We start from the raw sequence: 15,145 nt of genomic DNA, 5'->3' as shown, positions 1-15,145 counted from the left end.
CCTAGCCCTTTTCACCATAATATCTCATCCACTTGTCATCCTGCCTTCCACATCTACCTGCCAGCTTCACTCCCCCACACTCTGTAAGCCTGTTCCCTTATCTACTTACCAATCACCTTAATCCCCTACCCACTTAACTTACTCACAAATCTCTTTGTGACATTTTAGTAAGGTTTCGGGACAATTGAACTCTTCTCCTACAAGAACATGGCTGTTAGTGCTGTAAAAAGGGAGCACAGCTTGGCTTCCCTTCTTGATCCTATGCTACAATATTTCAGCTGGATTGCAGCTACACTACACATTCCTGAGGCCCCCAAACAATGGAAGCTAGGATCAGAAATGTGTACTACACATGCAGGGTAAGAAAAAAGTTAGACTATGAGTACTATATGGCAAGTAAATATTTATCATCTACCTTACAGATGGCATAACAACACATCCAGTTTATCTGAGCTGTTTTCTGAGTTTTGAAGTGAATTTTGTCAGAATTTAGACTCATAATGTCTCAAATCACATCATGTAAAATAAGGTTTCAGATGTTCTCTGTTATAGCTTTCAGATAAACAACTGCTTTTGCAGTGTGAGCAACGAGAAAATTATATAATGGTGTTCCACTTCTCTCACTTTTTGTGAAATTGAATTAACAGGTCAAAATTCAACCACAGTTGGAAACATCAGAAGCATAGCTGAAAATCTGTGAAAAAAGATCACACTAATCCTAATTAGTCAGTTGACCAATTTTACTGAAGGAGTACTGGAAAGAGAAATAATTAACTAAGGTATATAGAAATTAGAATCAAGTCAAAGTAAATACAGTAGTACCAAGTCATCATCGTCATCAGTAGAACATGGATAAAGGTGTCTTATAAAGTTTCAAAAAAAAACAGTCCCTTGACCTGAGGGAAATCTTAAATGATCAGAGTCACAGAAAAGTTTGTGAGACAACAATTGGACAGCAGGGCCAATTTTAACTCTGTGCAAATGGATGTATTTTGATCAAGTTACGATAACCCCCTGAAGATGTTAAAACTCAAATTGGCATCTTAGCAGTGAATGTGATGAGTGTCCTGTCATGCAAATTGATATTGTTCCCCAAACTATCAGTGGTAAAAAGTGCTGAATAGAAAATAGGAGGAGAAGGTGATTCAGCTCTTTATGCCTGCTCCACTTTTCAATATGATCATGGTTGATCATCCAACTTAATACCGTCTCTCCTCCATATCTTTTGCTCCCTTTAGCTCTAAGGAGTATGTCCAACTCCTTGAAAATGTTCAATGTTTTGGCCTCAACCCTATTCTGTGGCAGAGAATTCCACAGGTTCACCACTCTCTGATAAAGAAATTTCTCAACAAATTTGTCCAGAAGATGTGTTCCATGTCATGAGACTGTAACCCCTCATTCTGAGTCTGGACTCCCTGGTCATCAGGTACATCCTTCCTACATTTATGCAGTATAGTCCTCTTAGAATTTTATAGATTATTATGAGATTCCGCCCCTATCCCCCCACTCAACTTCTTTTAAATTCTAATGAATACAATCCTACCTGATCTAGTCTGTCTGTGTACATTAGTCTTGCCATCACATGAATGAGTCTGGAAAATCCCACCATAGCCAGAATATCCTTCCATGGATAAGGAGACTAAAACTGCACATGATACTCCAGGTGTGTTTCCCTAATGCCCAGTACAATTGCAGAAAGATATCCCTGCTCCTGTACTCAAATTCTCTCATTACTAGGGCGAACATACCATTTGCCTTCTTCAATGACTGCTGCACCTGTATGCTTAGTTTTAGCAACTGTAAAGGTCTCATTGCATCTCCCTGTATCCCAATCCACTGCCTTTCAGATAATAATTTGACACCTGCTTTTGCAACCAAAGTGAATAATCTCCTATTTATTCACATTATACATCATCAGTTGATTGGATGCTGGTTTGTGAGGCAGAGTTATGTAACAGTGTGTGGGATCAATTCCCACAACTGACTGAGGTTACCACAAATGATTCTCCTTTAAACCTCTCCCCTCACCTGAGGCGTGGTGACCATCGGGTTAGCCCACCACCAGTCGCCTGTCATTGGTGAGAGAGCAACCCTATAATTCAGCAGGCTGTGATGACTTTACCTTTTGCTTCATCTGCCATGCATTTTCCCACTCACTTAACTTGACCAAATCACACTTGAAGCATTTCTACATTCTCCTCACAGCTCACCATGCCACCCAGACATGTGTCATCAACAAATTTGGAATTACTACATTTAATTTCCTCATTAAAATCATTCAAAAACATTTAATATATAGTTGATTATTTTATGGATGAATTCCATGACTTGCAATGCATATATAATATTTTTGATTATGACAATTGCCTTCTATGATGCTTTTGCAATATACTGTACACATATTTTCTTTACAGAATAGCCTGGACCATCTTGGATCCTGAGCACTAATGAAGCACAACCACAAACCACAATATCAAGTAGTAGCCAAGATAGATACACCATAATTTTGTAAATCCCTAGCACAGGAATGCTCATTTCAAGACAGATAATGGTAGAAATTCACTAGCTCATGGTCATTTAAAGAGATCAGGAAAGGATCAAAGTCTAGACCTAATGATAGGAAGATTAACTCGTCACTCCTCAATATAAAAAAATGATATGGGAGCATAAAAACATGAATAACACCATGTCACCAGTTACACTTGAATGGTTGCAAAGTTGTGTAAGATGGATCGATCTCTCTCAGAAGCAAACCAGCTCATATCTGGTATTCTTGGTGTTTTACCGTAGCTTCTTTGAATTCACAGTGAAAGAAGTAATAAGTCTAAAGTAATATTTTAAGTTGATACAGAAGGTTCCTTTAATTGTAGTGATTGGTAATCTTTCTTATAGGGAGAGTCTGAATAGGCTGAGGCTGTATTCCCTGGAACAGTTAGAAGCTAAAGGGTGACCTTATAGAGGTTTCTAAAATCAGGAGGGGCATGGATAAGGTAAATTGACAAGATCTTTTCCCTGGGTTAGTCCAGAACTAGAGGGCATAGGTGTAGGGTGAGAGAGGAAAAATTTAAAACAGACCTTCAGGGCAACTATTCCACACAGAGGATGCTGTGTGTATGGAATGAGCTGCCAGAGGAAGTGGTGGAGGCTAGTTACAACATTTAAAAGGCATCTGCATGGATGTATGAATAGGAAGGGTTTAGAGGAATGTGGGCCAAGTGCTGGCAAATGGGATGAGATTAGTTTAGGATATGTGGTTGGCATGAATGAGTTGGACCAAAGGGTCTGTTTTTGTGTTGTACATCTCTATGACGCTATAACTTGCTTACCATGCTCTTCTTCTGACCAGCATTCTAACCAAGTTCCTCTGCTGGTGTTTGAAAAGAGCACGGTCCAGTAGAGTCAATTTCCTAATGGAAATTTACATTTTTGCAAATGCCACAAGTAACCAGAAATTAAATTGTGTTGAAACTTTATTGAGCTTCATCCAAATCCATACACCAATTAATCAGCTCATTTATGATATTGTTGCATAAAAATAAAAGTTCAAATTTAGCTGTCAGCTTGAGAACTCTTGTGTTGAATTTTAGCAATCCTTTGGGAAGTGGCTCAGAGAAGAGAGGCTTGGTAAAAATGGCACAGGAAGGTGGCACATGGCATGTCTTTTATCTTCCCAATGCCATAGCATTTTGCTAGCGCTAGCATTTTGCTGGTGATTGGAGAGCACTCCACCATGTAAGGAGGCCATCCAGTAAAATCTGACAGCCTGTCAACAGGCTACAGGGGACAAACCCTTTCTAAGTACGCTTTGGTACACAGGAACCAAACCAGTGGCAAAGGCCATGCCCACAGTAACAGTGCCACCTGCCCTCAGTAAACTAACACTCAACCCTCTCTGCCCTCCAACTATCTGGGACCTGTCTGATTGATTTTGGTGCCCTCAGACCCAAGTTGCTTGAAGTTGAGGGCACCTGGCCATCAATGTGCTATAATCCTGTAGTTGCAACCCAGCATTGTCCCTTTGGCATTGTTGACCTGCCAAACCTGTAATTGAGCTGACAGTTCATGGGAGTGGGCTGCTGTCCTTAATAGGGACTACAGCCATGGTGACAGCCATCTAATGGTCAGTCAGCAATAAATTGCAGCCCTAGGTTCCACTACTCATTAGAACAATCCCGTCACACCCCACCACTCACATTTTCAGGTTAAATGGTATTCTCCCTACTGTCTACATAAAATTTAAAACCTCTACCTGTGTGAAACAGGTGGTCTTAGTAGCATTTACAGGCTTACATTTAATGCTGCTGTCTTTCAGATAAGATGTTAATCTGAAGAACCATCTACTCTCTCATGTGAATGCAAAAGATCCCATGGCAGTATTTGAAACTAAAGAGGGGAGTTCTCTCAGTTGCCTGCTTAATATCTATCCCTTGAAAACAAAACTGACTCAGACCGTAACTCAGTTACAACTTTGTTGGTTTGGAATAAATAAGTTAATTCAATTTGTGTGAATGCATCATCTCCCATTGTCCAATAGATGTCAATTAATCTGCTTAAAAGAACATGGTTTTCAATGTTAAAATAAGTCGGCAAAATGTAAAATATATAAAAATAAATATCCCCACAGAGTTCTTACTGGTCAAAAGCAAAATGTTTTTCATTAATTGGCAACCTCATCCAAAGGATAACTCACTCTCAATTTTATGAACATTTTACCCAACATGAAACATTAATCTGTCTTTTAAAAAGTAGCTAATTGACCTGCATTGTCTTAGCATAATTGTTTAAATCTTATTCTTTCTGTTTGCAGTATTTCTTTTACTGGACATGATAATGAAGGACATCATAATGAAGAAAGGCCTGCAGAACTTGCACTTTGCTCCTGTAAAAGCACCCATTTAAATTTATTGGGTCACTTCAGCTATGTGTTGTTTATGACACACATTCATCATGAAAGTAATAGTCAAGAGGTGAGCTTTTATTTTTAATGTTTCCAGAATATATCTGATTTTCAATTTTTCATCCAGTGAGTTTAATATTTTAAATGCTTCAAAATCTGCAGAGCTCCCTAGCTACACAATCCCAATTGCCAAAGGCTTGCCTTTGATTTTAGGATGATTTGATTAATTAAAACAAAGAGTTTCGTGGAAAACAGGAAGGTTAAGGCACTATGGTCACTGTCAATAAGGATTATACTTTCTTAATCAAAAAACGTGATTTAATTACAAGATGATGCTGTTGACTTGCTAAATCCAATCTGTATTCCTCTGTCAAAATACGCTGATCTTGGTTAGTCTTAACAGTGGCTAAATCTTTTCTGTCACTAGATTGTTTAACCCATTGAAAACTTTAAGTGAAGCAATTGAAAGTGTTGCATTTTACACTTGGAACAATGGATAGTCTGGACATGTAGGCAAAAGTGAGGACTGCAGATGCTGGAAACCAGAGTTTAGATCAGAATGGTGCTGGACATGTATTTGATGTAAGTTTCTGTACTGTACAGTCAGAAGAAAACAATTTACCACAAGCTACTCACACAGTTATCAATCAGAAACTATTTTTGAATAAATGCAGATTTCGGTTATTTACTTGTCATTAAATTATGATAACGACATCAGCAACAACTTAAGTTTCTTTGATTTTTAAAAATTCATTCTGGGGATGTGGGTGTCATGGGCTAGGTCAGCATATATTGCCCATCCCGTCTTGTCCTTGAGAAGGTGATGGTGAACTGCATTCTGGAACCAGTGTAGATACACCCACAATGCTGTTTGAGAGGAGTTCCAGGATTTTGACCCAGCTCTTTTCAATTGCTGTAAGATTCAGGTTATAAAAGAGTGCAATTTGAATAACAGGAAACATAGTCCTTACTTTAATATATTGCTTATATTTATAAATGGATCAACTTTTAACCATTTCATTGCTGCATCCTAATTGTGTACAGGATTGATTTCCTTCACATAAAGTTCAACAGAAATGTGTTTAAATATCTGTTCACAGCTAAGCTCAACTGATCCATTTTCCGCAGAAGTCAAACTGTTGGAAACAAACCAGGAAAGGGATTTCTTCATGCAAACAAAAGAATTTCCCATTTCAAAGCTCGTTGTTGTTCCCAAGGCAGATTTTAAAAGATCAACACAGTGCAGCCTCACTGTAGGCAATATAAAGGTCATACTGAGTGTGATTACAGCTGCTTAACAACCAAACAAAATATTAAAAAATCTCTTTGACAGGCTTATTTCAGAAAAAGCGATTTTTATAAATTCAGAATTAATCAACTGAAACTTGTGTAAGTATGCTAATACTGCTCCATAATTAACATGGCTCTGTTGAACAACACTTGTGGTTTTTGATTAAGGTGAAGGATTGAGAAAACAGATCGACTGGGGAGGCACTACTTCAGTCCACACACACTCGTATTGTAGCCATGCAAATTCATTTTCAAAAAAATTGTAACAGATGACTTTTGAATAAAAGCAGTTATCGTCCTCAAGGATTATCTCTGTCTACAATGACCAGAAACACCAACGTACTTGGAACAGAATCAGGTTTTGCATGAAATATCTCAGTGTCCCAATGATTTGTGTATCAAATTGTGCATTCACGTTGTATGAAACATCCCAGTTTGCAGCTTTCCCCTCTTTACATAAACATTTCACCTTTTAAATCATCATCAACATCTCTTCACTTGCCCCACTCCTTTACTTCATGCTGCAGTGCCCCCTGGGAATCAGAATGTTGCCATCTCACCAATCTTTAAGTGGCTGTTCCAAGACACATGCACATGCCCAGATATCTTCCTAACCATAATCCAGGGCCAGAGGAAGTTTGGTTTTGCAATCTGTAATTTTCCCATCATGTCCCACACAGGAAAATAAATTCTAAAATAGCTTTTCCAGTGGCAAAAAGTTATGTCCACAGCCATAATCTACCCTATAACATCTATGGTCTGTGAGATCATGCATTTGAACTGGTTAATCAAGAGAGATCAAGTTTGACTCTAGGCAATGCAATTCCTCTGAGCATTTTCAGCACCATCTAGTTTAAAAGGTGGTGATGATAATAGCTTATTCTTAAGATAGATGCTCTTTTCAATGCTTTAGTTATGTTTAGTTATTCAAGGCCACAATGTTTCTCTCAGGGCTAAGTGGATGTAAGGTGATTGGCAATGGTAAGGGCTAATCACAAAGATCTAAGTGGAGCATGACCCAGAAATAGACTGCTAGGCAAGTTAGATCCAAAAGTTAAAGGGAATGTTCAATCAATGACTTAATAGAGTTGCCAACTCTGGCTGGCGATTATCCAGAAGAAGGCATCACACGACCTACATGTGTGAAATCACTAACCTAACTCCCAAAGCTTTACTATATATTTTGGTGTTGACTTTAGGAAATCTGGTTAACTTATCTGTGTCACATCATATGGCTATTTATTTAGTCTGAGCTACTCAGTCCACTATTACATTCTTTGCTTGCCTCAGTCAGCACTGGATCTTTACTCAGAATTGAAGTCCAAGTTTCTGAACTCCCCTGCGTATTGAGCAGATGCTTCAGCACTGATTGAACTAAACCATGAGACCCCACCACAGTGTCTGATCTACTGTATTGTTGCTTAAATTTAAAAGTAACTTTAATCATTTCACAACACTCTTCCACTCTAGTTTCTTGCCACGACTGCAACTGGATTAGTGGTCCTTCCAGTTTTTAAACTTTAGACTATACCTTGCTAATGATTCACTTGCTTGGGCCAGAGTACATTTCTGTAGTACTTATTGGCAATCTTCAACTCAGTAGCCAAATTTGAGCTCATTTATATACCACTTTCAATTCTCTTGTCTTCCACGTACGAAAATGGCAAATAAAAATCTGGGGTGTGGGGTCTCTGTAGAAGCAGAGACAGTTGTAGGAATAAGTTGGAGATTTTGCAGTGGGACTTCATAGTAAGCAGGACAGCTTTGGAGCTCCAGAAATGGTGGGAGGAATTCATTAGGTCACAGTATGGGGAAGAGGATGGACCAACAAGAATTTTCAAAGTCATGGGCTCTATGGGTATAGCTGGAGCTTTAATATTTGTAGAACGAGGGCTCCATGAAAATGGAGGGAGGCTGAAAGATCATAGGGGCTGCAGAGACAGCAACACAAAAGTGAATCTGAGGGATGGAGATTAATTTGCCACAGGCAAAGTCTACAAGCTACTCACACTGCCATGAAGTTAGAACCTTGCTACATCAAATCAAGATCAGCTGCTCAAAAACTGCACAAAATGGCTAATGCTGCATGCAGTGAGGATGGACATTTTCTTCAGGTGCAGCATAATTTTCTTGAAGAATTTGAGGCTCTGATGGAGGCATTTGCAGTAATCTTGCATCCATTGATTCAGTAATGCCACCTATCTGGCTTCAAGTTAAACTTCATCAACTGATCAATCATTATCCAAGAATGCACATCAAAACTTTTGGCATCAAGCAATTATGTCACACTGAACTATAAACAAACAAAGACATGGTGTGTGATATGGAAGGGAGCCTTTACTTTGAATGGGCAAAGTGTGGGGCTAGCATGTTGGCTCACAGTCAGAATTCTACTCTCAGTGTGGCATGAAAACTTTGGTTATGCAACATAGAATACCTGAAAGTTACTTATGGTAGGCCTGATAATGACCTTGCTATGTAGCCTTCATGCTGTACTGAGGTTTAATTTTGATGGATGTGAGAGCTCAGAAGTTCCTTTATTAAAATTGCATTATCTTACACTCTTACAGATTATCTTTTCATTGATTGCACATGGAAGGACTTGCCAACACCGGAACCTTCTGCTGTTCATATTGCTGCACCATATTTAAAGCCCACTGCACATCGTCACACTGTGATGTGTGACAGTTATTACCAAACACAGGGCTCAGAGAATAAGTAAGCTTGCTCCCAAGTTTATGGATAGGGACCTGGAATGTTGGTAAACAGGGTGGTAGAGATAGCTTTAACTGGAATCCTTGCAGCCTTGTTGTAACTACTAAGATAACATTGAAGGATACAGTGATTGTCCACAAATCGGTTGCCTTCTCCAACCTGTGATCCAGCTTACCGAGCCAGATGTGCTGACATCACGTCAATGTCTCAACCTGAACAGTTGTGCTACTCTCTGGCAAATCCAGAATTTTCTCTTCGTAGGGAGTGAGAAGCTTCATGTCTTCTAGGCCACATCCTCTGCTGGTCTTGAAACATCCTGGATTGGTTGTGATGCAATTTCTCCTGCAGTGAGACAAAAGGGAGGGATTGACTATGATGGAACATGATATAAGAGCAGTCAGTGGTGTTGCATGAGCAGGAGAGGTAGTGAGATGCCTCAGGTGGCTGAGTAGGGAGCACAGAGGACAGTAAGAGTTAGTTGTCCTGGAGAAGGGGAGGCGTTGTATGTACATGATGCATTCAGTAATGAGGGTTTAATCCGTGAACCTGCGTGAGATGTATGTGCAATGACAGAGTTAAAGTGAGTGTTTATCCTATGCATGCGTAGTAGCAGAGAGAGAATGCTTACAGTTATCCTTGTGGAGAATAAAACATCAATGACCTTAGTCCTGCACTACTGCATGTCTCCTTCACCCAGGACACTGCATTGATCCAAACAGCATTTTGTGTTGAGGCTGGTTACATTTGATGGCATGGCCTCGTGGATCAGTAAGTTGGATAAAGGACAACCCTCCTCTTTACAACCCTCTCCACCAACAATCCAGGTCCCTATCCATAAATTTGGATTATGGATAAGCTTACTTGTCCTGTGAGCCCTGTGTTTGGCAACAACAGTCACACGCACACCACAGTGTGAGGTCTGTGCAGTGGGCTTTAAATATGGTGCAGCAGTATGAACAGCAGAAAGTCTTGGCAATGGTAATAATCACAACAGAGTAGATGAATTAATGGCCCAAATCATCATAAATGATTATGATGTCGTAGGCGTCACAGAGATGTGGTTGCAGAGGGTTCAGGACTGGCAGTTAAATATCCAAGAATTTACAACTTATCGAAAAGACAGGGAGGTGGGCAGAGAGAGCGGGATTGCCTTGTTAGTTAAGAATGAAATTAAATCTATGGCACTGAATGACATAGGGTCGGATGATGTGGACTCTGTGTGGGTGGAGTTGAGGAACCACAAAGGCAAAAAACCATAATGGAGTTATGTACAGACGTCCTAACAGTGGTCAGGACCAGGGGTGCAAGATGTACTAGGAAATAGATAGCGCATGTCAGAAAGGTAAGGCCACTGTGATCATGGGGGACTTTTATGCAAATAGACTGGGTGAATAATGTTGCCAGTGGACCCAAAGGGAATTCATGGAATGCTTACAGGATGGCTTTTTGGAACAGCTTGTGATGGAGCCCACAAGGGAACAGGCTATTCTGGACTTATTGCTATTTAATGAGCCAGACTTTATAAAAGATCTTAAAGTAAGGGAACACTTAGGAAGCAGTGATCATAATATGGTAGAGTTCAGTTTGCAGTTTGAAAGAGAGAAGGCAAAATTGGATGTAATGGTGTTACAGTTAAATAAAGGTAATTCCAGGGGCATGAGAGAGAAACTGATGAAAATAGACTGGAAGTAGAGCCTAGTAGGGAAGACAGTAGACCAACAATGGCAGGAGATTCTGGGTGTAATTGAGGACACACTACAGAGGTTCATCCCAAAGAGAAGAAAGATTATCTGGGGTGGGGGGAATAGACGGCCATGGCTGACAAAGGAGGTCAGGAAATGTATCAAAGAAAAAGAGAGAGCCTATAAAGTGGCCAAGAGCACTGGGAAATCAGAAGATTGGGAAGACAACTAAAAACAGTCAGAAAACAACAAAGAGAGAAATAAGGAAGGGGTGGATCAAATGTGAAGGTAAGCTAGCCAGTAATATTAGAAATGATAGTAAAAGTTTCTTTCAATACATAAGAAACAAACGAGAGGCTGCTCCAAACTGATTCAGGAAGGCTAGTGATAAGAGATAAGGAAATAACTGAAGAACTTAATAAGTGTGTTGTGAGGAGATGCAAGATGGTGGCGAGCCAGTTAATCTGAGTCTGCAGAGCTCTGCCCAAGACCCAGGCAAAGTGGGGTACCCACCCTCACCTCACCTTCTAAATTGTTTAAAATAGTTTTTTTTCCCAACAGCTTTGGTCATTCTGCATCAAACTTTAGCAGTTTGATGCTTTTTTAAAATGACCAAAGGGAAAGGTTCTCAAGTTCATAACATGCAGAGACCCCCCACCCACCTCACCCCGCAGCAACAGAGACATCCACGGCCATCCCAGGGGACTTACTCTGAGAGAAGATTGTTGCGTCCATTGAAGAGACCCGGTCCAGGTGGGAGTTGATCTCAGTCATGCTGCAGAAGCATGACCGAGAGATTGAGAAACTTGGGCAGTGTTTGGGGGGGGTGGGGGGCGGGGGGGTGGCAGGCCGCAGCCTCCAAGACCACTGCTGAGTCATCCATGGGTCAGATCCGGGCTCTGGAACGTCGAGTCCGGACTTTAGAGGAGCATATTGACAACCTCGATTTTCGAGGTCGTCGGAAAAATATTCAATTGCTGGGACTTCCCGAACAGGAGGAGAAAGGCCAGCTTGTTGGTTTTTTTGGAGCAATGGCTCCACAGCTGTTGAAACTGGAATCAGAGCTGGGCTGAGTGGGGGTTGAGCGGCCCCATCGGGTTGCTGTGCGCAGGCCTGGGTCAGACCAACACCCCCGCTCGGTCCTGGTTCAACTTCAACATTATAGGGAAAAAAACGAATGCTGCTGGAGGCCTCCAGAATCTTGGGGAAGAATTCCGATGCCATGATATACAGGGCTCCAAAATAATGTTGTTCCAGAACTTTTCTCCGGTTGTGGTTCGCAAGAGGAAGGCATTTGATGAGGCGAAGAAGCATCTGAGGGATTTAAATATGCAATATTCTATGCGATATCCAGCAACGCTGCGCTTCAGTCATGGAAGATCTGTATATAACTTCAGGTCACCGGAAAAAGTAAAAGAATTCTTGGATGCTCTCAAATGGACTGCGCGACTTGAACTGTATGGATAATGACTTTATTCTGCTGCCCTTTTTCTCCTCCTTTCCCCCTCTCTCTTCTCCATCCTTCCTTGGGGGGATGGATGGAGCTCATTCTTTATCCTTTCTTTGGATTCTTATCTATAAGGTGCATGGTGTATTCGATTATTGGGGGATGTTTCTGAGTTGTTTTTGTTTGGTTGCTTAATACTTGCTGGGATTGTAATTTTGTAATTTTATATATTTTTGTATTATGCTGTTTTACTAAGTGTATCTAGGTAATAATGTGGGGGGACGAGTGGGTCACCCACTTTTAACTCCTGTTTTATAAGATATTGGCATTTATTTATTCTACTTTGTAATGTCTGGGCCGAGGGCATGGCGCTAGCTGGGAGATGTTAGGTGGGAGTATTAGAAGTTAGTAGTGCCTCCTGTGACCAAGGGGGAAAGTCTCCTTTTAAATATGCTTTTTTTTTTACGAGTAGATTAGATTAGACTTACAGTGTGGAAACAGGCCCTTCGGCCCAACAAGTCCACACCGACCCGCCGAAGCGCAACCCACCCATACCCCTACATTTACCCCTTACCTAACACTATGGGCAATTTAGCTTGGCCAATTCACCTGACCCGCACATCTTTGTGACTGTGGGAGGAAACCGGAGCACCCGGAGGAAACCCACGCAGACACGGGGAGAACGTGCAAACTCCACACAGTCAGTCGCCTGAGTCGGGAATTGAACCCGGGTCTACAGGCGCTGTGAGGCAGCAGTGCTAACCACTGTGCCACCGTGCCGCCCACAAGTAGTTCTTAGCTGTTTTGATTTAGTTGTTTTAAGGAGTTATTTTATATGTGAATTGTTTTTGGTTTTAATTCAATATTTTTTGGGTGGGGTTCTTCCTCCTGGGGGGTCTGGGCTTACTTAGACGATCATGGCTAGTCATTTGTTTAGATGGTGCACCTGGAATGTCAAGGGGAGCCACTCACCAATCAAAAGGAAAAAGATATCAAGTCTTAAAAAAGAAAGTGTTGATGTAGTCCTTCTTCAGGAGACACATCTACTTGATAAGGAGCATTTGAAGCTGCAACAAGGTGAATTTGGCCAGGTGTTCTTTTCGTCTTTCAGCTCAAAAAGTAGGGGAGTGGCCATTCTTATTTGGAAGAATCTTCCCTTCCAAATGCTAAGCCAGAAAAAAAGATGAGTCTGAATGGTATATATTAATTATAGCCCTAATATATGGAGAGGAATACAGGATTTTTAATCTTTATTGCCCCCCTCCAGCACACCCTATTAAGTTTGTAACAGAAGCATTCTCCAAGTTGATGGCCACACAATTATAGGAGGAGATTTTAATTGTATCATTGACCCAGAGGTGGACAGGATACCTAGGAGCTTTGCTGGCATATCTTTGAGATCTAGGCAGTTGGCGGATCTGAATAGGGGGTTGGGGCTGGTAGATGTGTGGAGGTGTTTTCACCTTGAGGGTAGAGACTTTACTTTTTATTCTAATCCACAAAGTGCCATACTAGAATCAATATTTTTTTTGTCCCTTTGACCTTTTTGAACTCAATATTGTTTTGTAAAATAGGTAATATAACTATTTCCGACCATGCCACTGTATGTATGGAAGTTAAGACTAGTGATGATGAGATAGGTTCCCGACATTGGCATATGGACCCTTTCCTATTGAAGGATAGTAAGTTCATAAAATATTTCTCGCAGGAATTTAAAACCTTCTGGGATATCAACTCAGGCACAGCCGGTAACCCTTTGGTGATGTGGGAGACTGCTAAGGCATACACGTGAGGCTTGATTATTTCATATTCTGTGACCCGGAAAAGACAAAAGGGAGAACAATAGCATCTGCTTGAGACTCACCTGAAGGCGACTCAGCCAGCGTATGTTGATAGGCCCTCCATTACTAAACTATAGAGGATCACAGTCCTCAGGGCTACTTTGAATACTGCACTTACTCAAACAGCAAAGAGGGAGATATTATTTGCGAAGCAGAGATTATTTGAATATGGCGACAAGCCTGGTAGGTATCTAGCATATTTTGCTAGAAAGAAAAAGACTCCCTAATCCATTACGTGTATTAGAGAGAGTGTTGGTACCCTGATTTGTGATCATAAGAAGATCAATGCAGCCTTGAGAAAGTTCTACTTTGAATTGTATAAGTCGCAGGACTGTGAGGATAGAACGAGGAAGCCGGAGTCTTTTTTTTGAAGAATCTGGCCCTCCCAGGCCTAACCTCAGAGCAGGTGTCATTCTTGAATGTTCCCCTGGAAACCCAGGAAGTACAGGAGGTGGTGAGACAGCTCCAGATAAGCAAAGCACCTGGACCAGACAGATTCCAGGCTGAGCTGAAAATGTGTTGCTGGTTAAAGCACAGCAGGTCAGGCAGCATCCAAGGAACAGGAAATTTGACGTTTCGGGCATGAGCCCTTCATCAGGAGTGAGGAGAGGGTGCCAGGCAGGCACCCTCTCCTCATTCCTGATGAAGGGCTCATGCCCGAAACGTCGTATTTCCTGTTCCTTGGATGCTGCCTGACCTGCTGTGCTTTAACCAGCAACACATTTTCAGCTCTGATCTCCAGCATCTGCAGACCTCACTTTTTACTCGAAGATTCCAGGCTGACCCTAATATAATGGCTCCGGAGGTTGGATCGGGCAAGCACAAAATCACTCTCAATGCGGATGACATCCTCCTTTTCTTAAATGATCCATTGACATCTATACCCCGTTTAATTCAAGTGGTTAACTTATTTGGTATGTTCTCAGGTTACAAAACCAATTTTATGAAATCGGAAGCCATGCCACTTGGAGGTCTTGCCAGCATATCCAATTTTCCAGATGGATCCCGTTTCCCCTTTCGGTGGTCACTGAGAGGTTTTCTTTACTTAGGTATTTTTATTTCACCAGCATTTGGTCAGCTATATAGAGCCAACTATACACACCATTTAGAGAAAATAAGACAGGATCTTCAACGCTGGGAAGATTTCCTGATATCCTGGCTAGGTAGAACAGCTTTGGTTAAGATGAATATTCTACCGCGCCTTTTATACCCTATGAGAATGCTCCCCTTGATGCTGCCGAGACAGGCGCTGCATAAGCTCTATGGTTGGCTT

This window comes from Hemiscyllium ocellatum, chromosome 3 (genome assembly GCF_020745735.1).
Source record: "Hemiscyllium ocellatum isolate sHemOce1 chromosome 3, sHemOce1.pat.X.cur, whole genome shotgun sequence".
Taxonomy (NCBI): domain Eukaryota; kingdom Metazoa; phylum Chordata; class Chondrichthyes; order Orectolobiformes; family Hemiscylliidae; genus Hemiscyllium; species Hemiscyllium ocellatum.
Note: the sequence above shows the minus strand (reverse complement) of the source record.